Here is a 16,172-nt window from a genome sequence, read left to right on the forward strand (position 1 = left end):
CACCTCTGATGGGGATATTCAAGATCCTCTAGACATCTAGTAAAGTGATACTAGCCTCCCCGGTCGGCAGGTGAAATGTGCGTTCTCCATGAGTGCTATCATCATTATTGTGTGTGCCCTATTCTAGGGCCACCTCCCAACAAATCCCAATCCCACCATGCTCAAGATCTCCCACTCATCTTCTCCTAGTTGTTTTTATAGCCTCATATTCAGAGGCCAGTGCTCTCGAGATGTGAGAGGCCCCTCATCCGCCTGCATCCAACCAATTCACCTCATTAGTCTTCTTATTCTCTCCTATTCTAGCCTATCCTAGACTACTCTATCCTATTCTTATCTTATGCTATCCTCGGGGCATCTAAGTACCCCCCTAACCCCCTTTTTAATCCCCTCTCCCATCTCTCATTTCCCTTTCCTTACCTCCCTAGTGGATAAGTTGATCCCCCTTGGCGAAGGCATTGAACCTATGGCAGAGACATCACGCCATAGGCAGAGATGTCAATCGATAGTCTCTCCCCCCTTTCTATCCCCTAAACCGCAGAATATCGTCTCCATGTACGTTGATCTGTCTATGCAAGCGATTTTTTTCCTTCCTAGGTCCTTCAACGCCTACATAAGCATTGAACTCTTGCAGAGGCATTGATCCCATGTGTAAACACCAAAACGATGATCGACGAATGTGCCCTGACCCTTTCTAGTCCTTATTAATGACCTTATTTATTGCCCTAATCTACTAAATCACAAAGTGGGTTTACGATACTCACCAATGGGTCGTACTTGGTCGATTTCTCATGTCATTGGACTCTCTTTGCGTGATGCTCGTGTTGTGGGATGCGTGTCATTTTTCTCCTCGTGCTTTGGGCTCTCCAAATCTCCAAAGGTGTATGTGATAATAACCCTTCCTTGGGCCTCATGTGGTTTATATAGGGCCCCCATGGACCTATTTAATCACCCTTCTTCCATCTTCCTCCTTTTTCTCTCTTCGCTATTCATTTTCTTCTCCCTATTTTTCCTCTTTCCCATCCTCGTCATTTTCTTCTTTTTCGAGAATTTCCTCAAAAAAATTTAAAATTTCTCAGTTAAATTCTCAAGGGGGCATTTAGCACCCACGTTTTCACATTGGGGCATCATTCTTCTATCTTTTACCCATTGCCAATTTTGCCACTGCTTAAAAGAGGGGCAAAATGTAGATGCTTAAATTAATTAATTTAACCTTACTACATAATTATTTGATTTAATTATATTACCCTTTATTCTTCTCAAAATTTATTTTATTTTATTTATTTAATCCTGTCATTATAGTCTAGATAATTGATTTATCAAATAAATAAATTATTCTCTATCCTTCTAAAGTTCTCCAAATTAATTAATTCCTCTAGATCCCCTTTAGTTAATTAGTTCAAACTAATTAACTAAATTATGTGATTCCTACAAATCACTTTCCTCTAATCCCCACTTAGCCTAATTAATTCTTCTAGAAGTATCATTAACATTATTTCCTAATTTTTAAGTCCTCCTCGTTCTCTCTCCTCTTGTCAAATCCTCCTAACTTTCTCACTTGTCTTCTAATCTCTCATTATCTCACTTAGTCATCCCCTCTAATCATTTTCTAGTGACTAATCCTCGTGATTAGCTACAAGTCAACTAATTGTCATAAATGGCTTGTCCCCCTCTCAACCCCAAATATTAAATGCACCAACTTTGGTCATTTCAAGAATTTCAAATTTCCTCTCTTCCGCATGCACTCTCATCTTCCCAAGGAATTTTAATTCCTTTTCCCTTTTTATTTTCCCATGTACCTCATTACTTGGGAAATTTTAATTCCCTTTTCCTCCCCCGAGGAATTTTTTATTCCTTTTTGTCTTTCCAATGTACTTGAGGGTATCTTCCCCATGTATATTGTGGAATGTGGAGACAAGAAATGCCTTTATAGAAAATATCTTGGTCTCCACACCACGTCCTCTCAATCCACCTCATCTTTCTCCTTCAATAACAACCCTTGATTGATTCTCAATCCCAACCATCCATTCCTCCTCCTTCCAATCTATAAATTGGGGTCTCCTCCCCTTCTTTCCATATCTCATGTTTATGTAAATTCATGTTGCTCTCTTGTGCTTAAGATCATCCTTGTGCATCACCATTATAGCCAATTTAGTATCCAATCCATAGTCATCCATTTTAAAATCATCCAACCCTTATCCATCCATCCATCCATATCCATTCTAGTTGTTGTGTGTAGAGACCAATCCACAACCATCTTGGAGCTCATCAAATCAAGTGGAGATAGGGCACTTCTTTACTTCATCCAAAGCTCAATCCGAAGGAGAAAGACAAGATTGCAAGGTATAATGGATTTTAGTTTTATGATTTGAATGCTTTATGTTTGATTAAATAACCAATGCATCACTATGTGATTTTTGTCTCTCTTCACTTCCTCCTAGATTTCACCTCCTAATTCATTGATTGATGGTTATCCTACATTGTTGATAAGAATTTTGTTAGGTTACACTTTAAGGATAGCGGCTATTGAATTGGATAAGAGAGATTGGAACTTCCTTTTTGGAGTTAGAGGAAGGGAGTATGATGAGTTCTTACCCTCTTTGGGTTGTAGAGATATCTTGTACTCTATTTTGGATTTGGTTTATTGGTTATATAGTGTTGTTCTATTTTATACTAACAACTTGACATGAGTTGGTATTTGTTTGTATGCATCTATGTTGGGTGACATTCATATTTGTAAGAGACTGCCATGGGTGGATTGAACTTTCAATGACTCAATCACCTTGGACTTGTTCAAAGGTGTTGGAATCCAAGAACACTGAGAGGGGGGGTGAATCAGTGTTCTACCAGAATGTTCAATTTTAACCTTATTATAACATGCATTCACCAACCCGTTAACTGGTACATATATAACTAAAAGAAGTAAAGAAAACAATGAACCAATCACACAAATGAATGCCATAACATAGAGAATTAATATATGGAAAACCTCAAAGAGGAAAAACCATAGTGGGATTAGTGACCCACAATATCAATCCACTAGCCATATAAAAAGATATTACATAATATGGGGGCCTGCATATGCAGGAAGACTTACCACCTAGAGCACACTGCTCAATACAAAGGAGTATCACCGACTACAGACACTTTGAATAAGAAAACATAAAACTGAACTCATTTAATGCTTCGGTTATGCCTGAAGCTCTAACTGTTTCGGTTCTGAAACCCTAAACCCTTACCGGAATAACATTTGCATTACTGATCTAATCACATAACATCCTCATTACAATTATATCTCTACTTTCACAAAATGATCTAACAATTTACCTATATACCCTTACAATCCTTCATGACTCATGTTGACTTACATAGATATTACAAAAATCATTATACGTGTCGGCTCATTACATATATACATAAATAACAAAATGACTTATCAATTGTCGAATCTCCCAATGATGTCATCCTCCTATGTTGGTTCCCTATTTTTAAATCATGTTGGCCTTCAATGTCGATACCCATAGAATCCTTCCTACTGGTGAAGATACATGTCGGTGCTGGTGAAGTGTTTGTCGATGAAGTACCTAGCCAAATAATGAAGCCAGGACATATTTCCATCAATGACAACATATGAAACCAATCAGATGAGTGTCAATTTCCAACAATCTCCCCCTTTGGCATTGATGGCAACACTCATGTGAAAAATGATAATGGTTTCCATCTATTGGTTTCACCCTGAGACTGCTCCCCCTAAGTTGAATATCCATTTGTGATCATGATCTGTACAAATACTCTATATCTCTTGATGTCAAGAATGTATTTTTCACCTATACCTCCCCCTTCAACATCAATGCCAAAAAAAAACACCAAAAACCAGGATGAAGAATGAAATTCTATACAAAGAATGTGTCACAAAACACCTTACCAGAGTTGAATATACTTGAAAATTTCTGGATAGGCTTTCTCCAAAATCTCTAGATAAGTGTTCCAACTGGATTTGAATGTGTCTGATACTGATACAAGTCCATTAAGCATGTGAGAATAGGACTCTTTCTCCTTAGGTTCTGTCAGTGTGGGCTTACCAATCATATCTATGCATTCCTTCTTGTGTACACTCAAAGAGTCCAACCGGGGACTCACCAATCCTCTGAGCCCTTTAGCTCTTCTAATTATTTTGTCTTTTTCCCTTTAAAGAGCTAAAACTTGAGCTTCTAATACCAAAATCTGCCCATCAATAGATGTAGTCAAAAAATTGGAATTGTAAAAAGAATTGACTATACCTACAATTTTATCATGTGAATCCTTAATCCCTTTATCTATATCTGTAGTAAGTAATCCGGTGTTACAGCATACTCAGTATATATTAGTACATTGTCTTAAAGCATTATCAATTAACTTTAGCTTGTCAGTAATCTCTTTCTTCTCTAATTCAATCATCTTATCAAAAGTAGCCCTCTTGGCTTGTGTGAATCTCTCCAATGCCTATCGGTTAGATGTCTACTGTAGTGATTGAAAATCCTTAGAAATATGCTCAGTAATTATTTTGAGCTTGCTAGATGGGATTGCTCCTTTGTCAAACTGGCACTCCGGGACAAGTTTATGTAAAATTGGAACTGACTGATCAATTATTTCTCTATCCACTGATCCTTCCTTCATCATCTTTTGAGCAGCCATCATCATGAGCTCAGTAGAATTCATCTCAGTTGTCCTCTTTTGCTCTACCTGGGAGGTGTCAATTAATGTCAATGATGTGTTGGCTACCGGTTCCCTTCCAGATTCCTCTCCCTTCTCCTCTGATGGTTTAATACCTTTAATAAAATCCTCTATTGCACTGGTGGCTTTGCCACTTGGTGCAGTATTTGTTACTGTCGGTTCCACGTGAATTGTATCCTTAACCTGTACATTCTTAGTATCTACTGGTATATGTACACTATCTACTTTTGTCAGTATCTCCTCTTTGTTTTGTACATTAGATTCTATTAGGGGCTCTTAATCCAATGCCTTAGAATCTTTCAAAATTGTAGGTGAGGTACCTACTATACCTTTTCTTTTCCCTTCAACCAGGATGTCAGTAGTGTCTGTTTTAGCTTTCGGTGAAGTGTAGAAACCAGGGTTGTCAATAAAGAATTGAACCCATGCCTTGTGGGTTTCACTGATTATTTCATTAACCCTACCTGACATAAGACTAACTATCTTGTGCTTGCTTCAAAAAATTATTCTGTATGCAACTTCAAGTGTCATATCCAACTCATTTGGAGTAATAGAGCCACAGGTAATTAATAACTCTTGAATTTTTATGCACTTACCCTCCTCCATAGTTGATAATCTCCTAGCATATAGATTATCATACAGTTGTGTCAGTATTTACTTCTCAATTTCCAACAAATCTTTCTTAAATTTATCCAGATATAACAAAACTACTTCCTCAATTTCTCTCTGCTCATAATCATCTAAGTGCTCATAATAGAATTGTACATTTTTTTAAATACCATCCTTAGTAATTTCATCTATCAATTATGCACAAGTCTTGGGAGGGATTATAGTTACATTACCAGATATAATAGCAAGGTTTGTGTCATCCATCTTCTTTCTTCTACCAAGACTGGATGGAGCGGAAGGTGTATGAGATGTTTCCTTTGGAGCTCTTTTCTTTTTAGGTTTGTTGGTCAGTACCTTTATTGTGACCTTCCTTATCGGTTACTTCCTTGCTTCCTCCTTAGACTCCTCACCTTTCTTCCTCAATACCCTCTTGAATGCTAAAGGAGTGTCATCTTCAGTTCGAGAGTCTGATGGAAAAGGGTCAATGAAGATTTCAAGCTCTTTCCTCTTCCTTCCTTTTTCCGGAACAACATCTGTTAAGGCCTTGATGTCCTAGGATACCTGTTCAACAAATTTGTTGACCTTGCCTTACTATTTCTCCCTCTTCTTCCGATTGAATTTAGTTTGAACCTCTTGCTTCTTTTGCTTCGCAGTACCGAAAGACTTTTCAGCCTCATCAATAGGAGCATCAATCAACATTTTGGCATAAGCATCCAGAATCTCAGCATCAACTTCATATCCCATCTCCTCTATCCATATCTTCTGGAGTTTAACTGCTTCCATTAAGGTTTCATCCTTTTTGACCATAAAGAAGATCTTGGTTAAGTATTTCTCAACAATGTGTTTAGGAACCCTCTCTCTAGTTTTCATTGCTTTCTGAAATGCCTTAAAGTAACCCCAAACCTTATCATCTCGTTGGCCACCCAAGCTAGCAATAGATTGCTTCAGTTGTCTACCTACTAGGATATCAAATGCCCACTATCTCTTCCCAAAACTAAGAGTTTCATTAAGGAAAAATAGCATCAATAAGACAATGAGATTCCCATACCAAAATATCCCCTTTTTATCTCCTTTAATCTTTCCAAGGTTAATTAACAACTCATCATTTATCCATCCACAAAGATCTATTTTCTCATTTTTCCTCATAATATTATGTGTGGCATATATGCAGGAGCTAGAAACAAAATTGAGATTATTGGATTGAGTTACCTTATACCCAATGATCATACTGCCAAATCTAATATCTCAATCAGTGATGGTGTTGACCCTCATCGATCGTCGGTCTGAAGTTGCATCGGTAAGTTTGTTAACCTGATCATTTGAAATATTTTTCTTCGGACACTGACCAATCTACAGAAAACCGGTGATGGACCTAATGGCCTCCTTCACGATCTTATATGGCCTGTCCAGCCAAATAAACTCTCCATGAACTCTTTTCAACACATATCGAATGATCTTGTCTTCGAATTCAGGGATATCAAGAATGCTAGTAAACCCTAGATCTTCAATATGCTTATACTCGGGCTTGATCTTTCCAGAGTCACCCATCAACTCATTTTTATACACACTTTTGATGTCACTGGTACCCAAATCATCAATGTGGCAATGAATGTATGCTCTGACGTCTTCCACATAAACAACTCCTTCCAAAACACACTAAAATGTGCCAACCAAATCATCCAAGGTGGCAATATGTAGGCATTGCTTGAAAATTGGCTTGGGATGATCCTTAACCTTGACAATAGTAGGATTTGCAATGAAGGTAGGTGCAGAGGATAAGCCAGCTTCCATGATAAAAGATAATTGTGATAAATACCTGAGAAATAGTTGTCGGTGAATAACCCTAGAGAACTCTTTTGAGTGCGGGTGGTATCGTTGATGAAGATATCTTATCACACTAAATCACATTAGACTCGCTTTGTATCACTCTTAATTACTCCGATTGCAAGGTGATCAAAATGAAGTGGATTCAACCTTTTAACCTTCAAAAAACCCTAATCCATCATTGATATGAATGTCTTCCGGTGGAACATAGCAGATCTCAGTCAAACATCTCCATGCCAGATAAACCTTTTCCATGTTTGTAACATCTTCCAGATCTCCTTCCCAGGGCTTATGCAATATTTTCATGAAATTTTCCTACCCCTAAGGCATCTCCCTCAGTTACCAGATGACCTTCCTATCGGTGTAGGAGCAATCTCCTCTGTCGATTGAGTAACTGGAGCACTTCCATATGTTGATTGATCATCTAAATTCCTAACCCATTTCTTGGTATGATCTTGTCAGATTTCATTTATCTTTTCTTTCCCTTTATCATTTGATCCATCATTGTTAACTGGTGAATTTTTGCTTCTACAAAACTTAGCTATGTGTCCAATCTTGTTGTATGCATAACATGTAACATTGTTCTTTTGAACTGCTTTGCTATAATCGGTATAATTTCTTGACCTGCACTAATTAGCCATATGTCCAAATTTTCCACATGCATAACATTTAGCATTCATTCTACAATCTTTTGTCTTATGGCCATACTTATTGCATTTAGAACATTGACCGGGAGTAGAATTATAGTTCTGATTTTCTCTATTTCTAAATTGCCTAGCCATGTGACCAAATTTATTACAAACAAAGAATCTACCATTAAATTTGTAAGCATTAAGCTGCCTTACCAGTGTCTTCTGGTTTTGATCTTCATTTGCAATATCGGAGCTTTGACCTTGTTCAAATCCAAGTCCACTGGAATCTCCATTATGTCTTTGTCTTTTCAATAATTCATCAAGTTGTATTGAACTAACCTTGAATTTGTCCTTGTACTCACTTGCAATAGCCAGATCATCTCTTAGAATTATCATTTGTCTTTCAAGTTCTTGTTCATTGCTTTGGGATTGCACTAATTCTATTCTCAACATATTATTTTCATGAGCCAACCAGATGCATTCTTCAGATTTGTCTTTCAGAGATCTCGCAAGGTTTTCTTCATTCATCTTTTGATCTTCAATCTCCTTTGACATCCTCATAGTTAGGGCTTGAATTTCATTCCTCATGACCATATTCTCCCAACTCAGCTTCTAACTTTTTTCATTAAGGGCATCTTTCTCTTCATTATCCTAATTTTCTAGAAGTTCCTTCCTCCTAGCTTGAATAGATGACAACCTCTCCTGTAGGATAAGAATGAATCCCTTTGGAGAATTCAATTCCTCTTGTAACTTCAAGCTCTTCATTCTTTCACCATCATAATCTTCAAGTGCTACCTCAAGTTGCTTCTTCATACTCATATCCATGGATTTTGGATTCAAGATCTTCCTCAACCTATTATATTTCCTCTGAGGCACAAGGCTCTGATACCAATTGTTGGAATCCAAGAAAAGTGAGGGAGGGGGTGGGGGTGGGTTGAATCAATGTTCTACCAAAATGTTTAATTTTAACCTTATTATAACATGCATTCACCAACCGGTAAACCGGTACATATATAACTGAAAGAAGTAAAGAAATCAATGAACCAATCACACAAATCAATACCATAACATAGAGAATTTATACGTGGAAAACCTCAAAGAGGAAAAACCATGGTGGGATTAGTGACCCACAATATCAATCCACTGGCCATATGAAAAGATATTACATAATATGGGGGCATGTACATGCAGGGAGGCTTACCGCCTACAGCACACTACTCAATACAAAGGATTCTCACGGACTACAGTCACTTTGAATAAGAAAACATAAAACTAAACTCATTTAATGCATCTGCTATGCCTGATAGAGTTTCATTTTAAGCTTTGACTGTTCTGGTTCTGAAACCCTAAACCCTTACCAGAATAACCTTCACATTACTGATCTAATCACATAACATCCCCATTACAGTTATCTCTACTTTCACAAAATCATCTAACAACTGACCTATATACCCTTACAATCCTTCATGACTCATGTCGGCTTACCTAGATATTACAAAAATGATTATACATGTCGGCTCATTACATATATACATAAATAAAAAAAATGAATTGCCAATTTCAGGATCTCCCAATGATGTCGTCCTCCTATGTTGGTGCCCCATTTGTAAATCATGTCGGCCTTCAATGTCAGTACCCATAGAATCCTTCCTACCAGTGAAGATACCTGTCAGTGTCAGTGAAGTACCTAACCAAAGAATGAAGCCGGAACATGTTTCCATCAATGACAACATATGAAACCAATCAGATGGGTGTCAATTGCCAACAAAAGGCTCAAGCATCTTTGAAGGTTTGGATGGTACTCATGTTGATATTGTTGATAGAGTTGATCTTGCTGCATGGAATTGTGAGCCATCTTCTATTTTTGCCAACAGAAAGAGGATTACGCATGGTCGCTTTGATATTTCATTGGTGTAGGAAGGAGTGTTTTACCTTGACTGCATGTTAAGGTATGTCCATCAATTTACCTTTAGCCCGCATACATAGGATTTGACTATGTCATTGATGGCACGAAAAGGTGAATTGAGTAAATAGCATTCAATTTGTTGCCTACCTGAGCAAGTGTTAGAGTTTTGGTTTGATTGGAATTTAGGGGTTACCAGAGTGGTGCAGTGTTAGCATGATGGACTTACTCTTTATGTCAAGGACTCACAGTGTGGTTTTATTGTTATGGCTACCCCCTATTTCAAAAAAATTAGCAGGCCATTATAGTTGTTGTAGGTGGATTAGAGGGAAATTTTGACATTTGTACTGACAGTGTAAGGGTATCTTTTGGGTGTAGTATAGTTATCCTTCATTTGGGAGGGGTTGAATCACTGCAGTCATTTCATTTTTCTTTGGGATGGTTTTTGGGTAGGATTTTGGAATGGCTTCTTTTGGAGGGGGTTGAGAGTGCAACTTGTGTATGATGGTTTATCAATCATGGTCAGAGTGGTGCAGTATCAACATGGTGGGTTCGTTCAAATTTTGATTCAAGATCTTGCAAATACTATGTGTAGCAGGTCAACTGTTGAGTGGATTGTGCCAATCTATGTTGACACTCTATAATTCACTCCCATGGTTTCTCATTTTGATACCTTCTCTGAGCCATATCCTAGGGAAATGATTCATTTTATGCAATTTATGATTACCTTCTTTGGTGGAGGTTTGCAGAATGTCATTAGTATAGGTGATCAGCATGACAGAGATTTGAGTAGTTGGTGTTATGCATCTACTGGATTAATTTGGGACCTTGGGATTTTACTAAGTTTCAGCATAATTTGAGCTAGTAACCGTGGGGTTACAGTGAGATTGCTTGAGGACAAACAATTTCAAGGTGGATGGACTATAATGTCCCATTTTTAGCCTGATATCAGATGATGTGTCATTAGCCCATTTTTTCTTGGTCCCAAGGGCTAACTAGGACTTTACAGGGATCAGTGAGGAATTTGGCCTAGGCGATTGTAGTTTTAGGCCAATCGGAGGTGTTCTGAAAGGGTTTCCAAATACTTACTATTTATAGTAAGTCAGTTGTGGCTCAGTGGCAGGAAATATTTGATGCATTTTATAATTCTAGTATTTATGGTGATAAATATTTGTCATCGGGTTTGCGAATTTGATGAGCCATCAATTAATTGTGCAATTAAATAAAAAACTCCTAAAGTTAAATTTAAATATTTAACTTTAATGCTTAATTAATGTTGGGACTAATGTTGAAAAAGAAAATATTAAAAGTCCCCTTTAAATGGGAGACATAACAAGTTAATCTCATTTTATTAAAATGTTCTTTTGTCCCATATTCATGGTTAATTGGAAAACATGCCCAAATGAAGTTATAAAAGGGAGTTTATAGAGCATTAATGGCATATTGGAAATTGTGCTATCTTGGGATGTGTGTCATTTTCAAGTAAGTTCTTGTGATTTTCTTAGCAATTTGAGGACAAAATCCCTTATTTTGTGTCATCTCTCCCACCTATGAAAGACTGAGCCTGAGAGAGTAATAAAAAATTTGGATATTGATTGATAATATGGGCATTGCCATTAGCAGTTGACAATGAGCCAGAAAGGGTTAATTGTAGGTCTTGTTCATGACTGGAAGACCAATTTTATTATGAACATTTAGTGACTAAAAAAATACAGAGGAGTCGCAATGGCATTATCCCACTATATCAGTTGAAGGTTGTAGGAACCCACATTGAATTCACAGTTATATTATGAGTGCAGGTTTGTGAGAAGAACTAGCCTCTACAACCAGTCCAAACACCGTGTGGGTTTAATAAAATCATACAGGTCGTAAGAGTTATGATTTTTCATTGTGCTGACCAAGAATATAACCACATGTTTGATGTTTTAACTTAAGAGTGTGGCAGAGGTATTAAACAACAAGACACCAAGAGTGTAGACAGTTGTCCTCATGTCTAGAGTTGAGACGAATGAATGCTAAGAGTTGTGGTTGTGTTGCAGTTTCTTTTCACCTGTTTTGGATGTATGAATTATGGGGGATTGTTGGGCATAAGCATCAACAAATACACAGTTTCCCTTGGACTTTGAAACCCCTGCAATAAATCAGTTTTTTTTAATGTTGGCTCTTGATTGGTGATGTAAATGAAGTTATGGTTTATTCATAAATTTTTTTTGTGTATCAGCAATTAAATAATTAATGAGAAAGCTAGAAATCATAACCATTTATGGTTTATATTATGTTATTCATAGCTATTACAATTTGAAGCTTGAATTTATTTGTAATGTTCATTATCTGAATGTGCTTCAAGTGTTTAACATAAATATTTATGAGTTGGGTTTAGTCATTATGAATACTTTGGTGTGTTTCCTCAAGATGCCTACAAATATTTGTATCTACATTCTCTTTAATGATATATGGTTCAGACAAAGATGAGAAAACTATCTTAAATAGCAGTAGATTGAAACTTAGAGAAAAAGCATTTGCAAGCAAATTGTTTGATAAAATTCCTCTAAATTGAAGTGATCAAAAAATTGGTCTAGAATAGGGGGTTTTCTTACGTCTCTTTGATGGGAAATTAATTTGGTGGCTCTATGTGATTGTTGGAGGTCAGCCTAATCAATAAATTGACCTAAGATCTCATATATAAAGGCATTTGATCAACTTAATTTAATCTATCCATTCAAACATTTGACCTAAACCATTCGAGCATTGAAGTGTTTGTCATCCAACATTTCTAGAGATCTTCAAGGGTGCATTTCCTTCATTCCACCATTGTGAAGAAAATTACAACATTCATATGCAAACATGTGTGTATGATTAGGGTTTTGTCATGTCCATGTCATTTCATACAACATATGTGATTACATTCAAGAAGAAAAACATCATTATCAATCATTGCAGATCTGAGACCTATATCTTTCCATTATTTATTTCAGTATTTGCAATATTTCATTCAAGGTTAATTCCTAATCTTGAGTTTGACTTAGGCAAACCCATATTCCCATCCTATTTCCCTTCTCTAGTGTGTGCAGGAATAGGTACGAAGCTATGATCTTCCGAATTGGCTTTATTTATAATGACAGATCAATCCCCCATTTGAGTGCAAAAATTGCAAAGGACCATTTGAAGCGACCACCATCTCGGTCCTAACAAATCAGGAGCTCCTTCTGGCAACAAGTTTGAATCCTCTTACAATCCTCAGATTCAGGTTCATGGCTCGATTCAACAATTGTAGCTCGTTGTTCACGCATTTTTACATCAATTCCAACATATTTACCCTAATTTCATAATTTTTACAATTCAAATCAAAAGATGGTATCAATTTCCAATCTAGTGAATCTAATTGGAGTTCCTAGTCTTATCCTTGTTGATTTGAGGCTAGATACATTAGATTTACCTCCCTCTTTTAATGTAATGATCCCCAAGTAAAATATTAGTAGTTTTCATACATCTAAAGGTGGAAACCCTAATATTTTCACCACATTAAACCCTATTATAAGAAAACCCCTCACTTTGGGTCAAAAGTGTGTTATCCTTCATTAAGAAACACTTTTTCCTAGCAATAGGGGGAGGTATGAATTCTTGTTCTCCTTCCTTTGGTCAATGATGTTATTTTTCTTTAAAATATCCTCTTGGAGGTAGATTTCTTTGAGAAAATATCTCCATCTCCTTCTCCTCCAAGGGATTCCCTTTACACATGTTGCAAGATATCTCTTTTACACTTATCTTATCCTTGCTTCTAAGAGGCCTATCTCTTTAGCTTGGATTTGCATACATTGTTTCCTAAAGGATATCTCCTTGGTGTTGAAGTTGTCTATCCTTGTTTCTAGATTCCTTAAGACATCAGCATACCTTTATGTTGACATCTTAAGAGGGGGGCATACATAGCTCCCTCTTTGTACTACATTAATTTTTATTTTGCATCTCTTATACAGGGTGTTCATTCTTGAAAACAAACTAACAAGTCTTATACTAGATGCTTCATTCTTGAAATCAGATGCAACCTTTAATATGTCTTATACAAGGTGTTCATTCTCAAAACCAAACCAACAAGTCTTATACAAGATGTTTCATGCATGCAACCAAGAATATTTTATTTTTATTTCATATCTTATATAGGTTGTTGCATGCTCAAAACCAGACCAATGAGTCTTATACGAGATGATTAATTCCTAAAACCAAATAGAGATATATGTAGCAGGGTGAGTTGACTAGCATAACACAGCTTGCTAGACTATTATCCATCTATAGATGAATTACACAACATAACACAACTTGCTAAACTATTTTGACTCTCCCTCTTTACATGAATCACACAACATAAAGACATCCTATCAATTCATTTTGAAATACACTAAGACTCCAAACCTAGCATTTATGCATTCAAGCAGTCATCATCCAGCATTTTTAGAGATTCATGGTAGCACTTCATCCTTCAAGCATTATCTAGAGAAAATTTACATCAATCTTCATGCAAGCATGTGTTTGTTGATTAGGTTTTTTCATGTTTATGTGTTTGTCAAGCCATTACATTCAATATTTGTAATTACATTCAAGGAGTATTGCATCATCATCACAATTGCAAATTTGAAGTATATCTCCTAGAATTTAATTTAGTATTTACATTATTCAATTCAAGGTTAATTCTTAAACCAGGGTTTGACCTAAGGCAAACCCCTATCCACAACAATTTCTTATTTCTTTCTATGTTTAGAGAACAATCTTAGGAGCTATACTAATGGATTCCAACAAAGTTGATAGCAACAAACAGGTTCAACTTTTGACAAAGCAAAATTTGGAGTAGGGTGAATCTATAATACATGATCCTAAAAGATCATGTTGAACTTCTAGGAACGGGTTCTAAACATCTTCTTTTGCTCGAATCTCAGTTTGTGGCTCGTGGGATATCTGTAGAAGTTTGTTTTCGACAAGTTACTTCAACTATTCATCTTTTCCCTAATTTCACAATTACCTTCCAATTTCAACTAAGAAAGAGGGTAACTAATAATAACCAATGAATCTAGTCAAAATTTCAGCCCTTTTCCTAGTTGTATTGTGGCTAGATCTATTGGATTCACCCTCTTTCAATGCAGTGGTCCCCAAGGAAATGTTAGTGGTCCTACTATCCTGATAAATGAAACCCTAGTTTTACCACCATTACACTTGTAGTTATAGGATTCAATATGCAATGGCTATGGATGTTGATTTGGTTGGATATACACACTTAAATTAGGTAGGTGACTCTTAGGATCACAAGTCTACTTCAAGTTATTGCTTCTCACTTGGTTTTGATATTGTTTGTTGGTCAAGATAAAAGTAGTTTGCTATTGCTATTTCATTAGGAGAGACTAAGTATCAAGGAGAAAATAATGCTACTACTGAGGCTATTTGGCTTCAAGATATTCCCATCGATTTTGGCATTCCCTTTCAGAAGCCTATAGTCATTCATTGTGATGATAAGAGTGCAATCTATATCTCATGTAATCCAATCCACCATCAGAGGACCAAACACATTGAGATCTGCACGCACTACTTTAGGGAGTTGATTCATGAGCACATCATTAATCTTTAGTACTGTTAGACATATTAGCTGATCATAGACATTTTCACAAAACCCTTCATTAGCAATCTTTTCCTTGGGTGCTCTTCGTGTCGTCTTTTGGGCGGGGGGGAAGAAAATCTTACTATGTCATGGGTACCTAACATGGCTTCATTTGTCGAGACCATCATCTTTTCACCTACCTAAGTTTTGCTAAAGGGGGGTCTTAGTGTAGGTTTCTATTTTTCTAGTGAGTTATTTATGTTTCCCTTAGTCCTAGGTTTTTCCTACACTTTTATCAAACTTTCTTAGGTTTATTTAGAGTGAGTTTGACTAGGATATGATGTTGAGGTGTCCCCTTCCATAAAAAGTGGTGTCCCCTTCCTTAACGAGTGGAATGCTCCTGAAAGGGTGGAGGTTTTACTATTTTTAGACTATTTGGTGGTCACACCCTATTGATTGGATTGTCACCTCTATCTTATCCTTAGTTTTATATAAACTCACTACCTAGGTTGTGTTTTTATTCTTTTGCACACTTTTTGATGCTCTTGAATATGTTGACATTCATGTAGTCATTCTTTTGCAACACCTATTTGATCTTCTAAGAAATATGCCATATTAACATTTGCACGTCTCTTGGAATCAAGGGCCTATAGTCACTTTGTTTCAATTACAATTTTATAGCTTATCTCTCTCATAGAAAGATCTTGGTTATGCATATATTTCATCTTTCCAACATGTTTTTGAACCAAATCTCAAATTCCAATAATCTATTATATCACATCATTTGGTCAGCATCATTTAGATATTCAAATAACCTCATTCTTTCTTATTCATCTATTCTCAATCTTAATTATTCTATACTCAATATTTCATTTTAATTTGAATTCCTTATGTTCTAAGTTTAATTTGAACTCCT

This window comes from Cryptomeria japonica, chromosome 7 (assembly GCF_030272615.1).
Source record: "Cryptomeria japonica chromosome 7, Sugi_1.0, whole genome shotgun sequence".
NCBI lineage: Eukaryota > Viridiplantae > Streptophyta > Pinopsida > Cupressales > Cupressaceae > Cryptomeria > Cryptomeria japonica.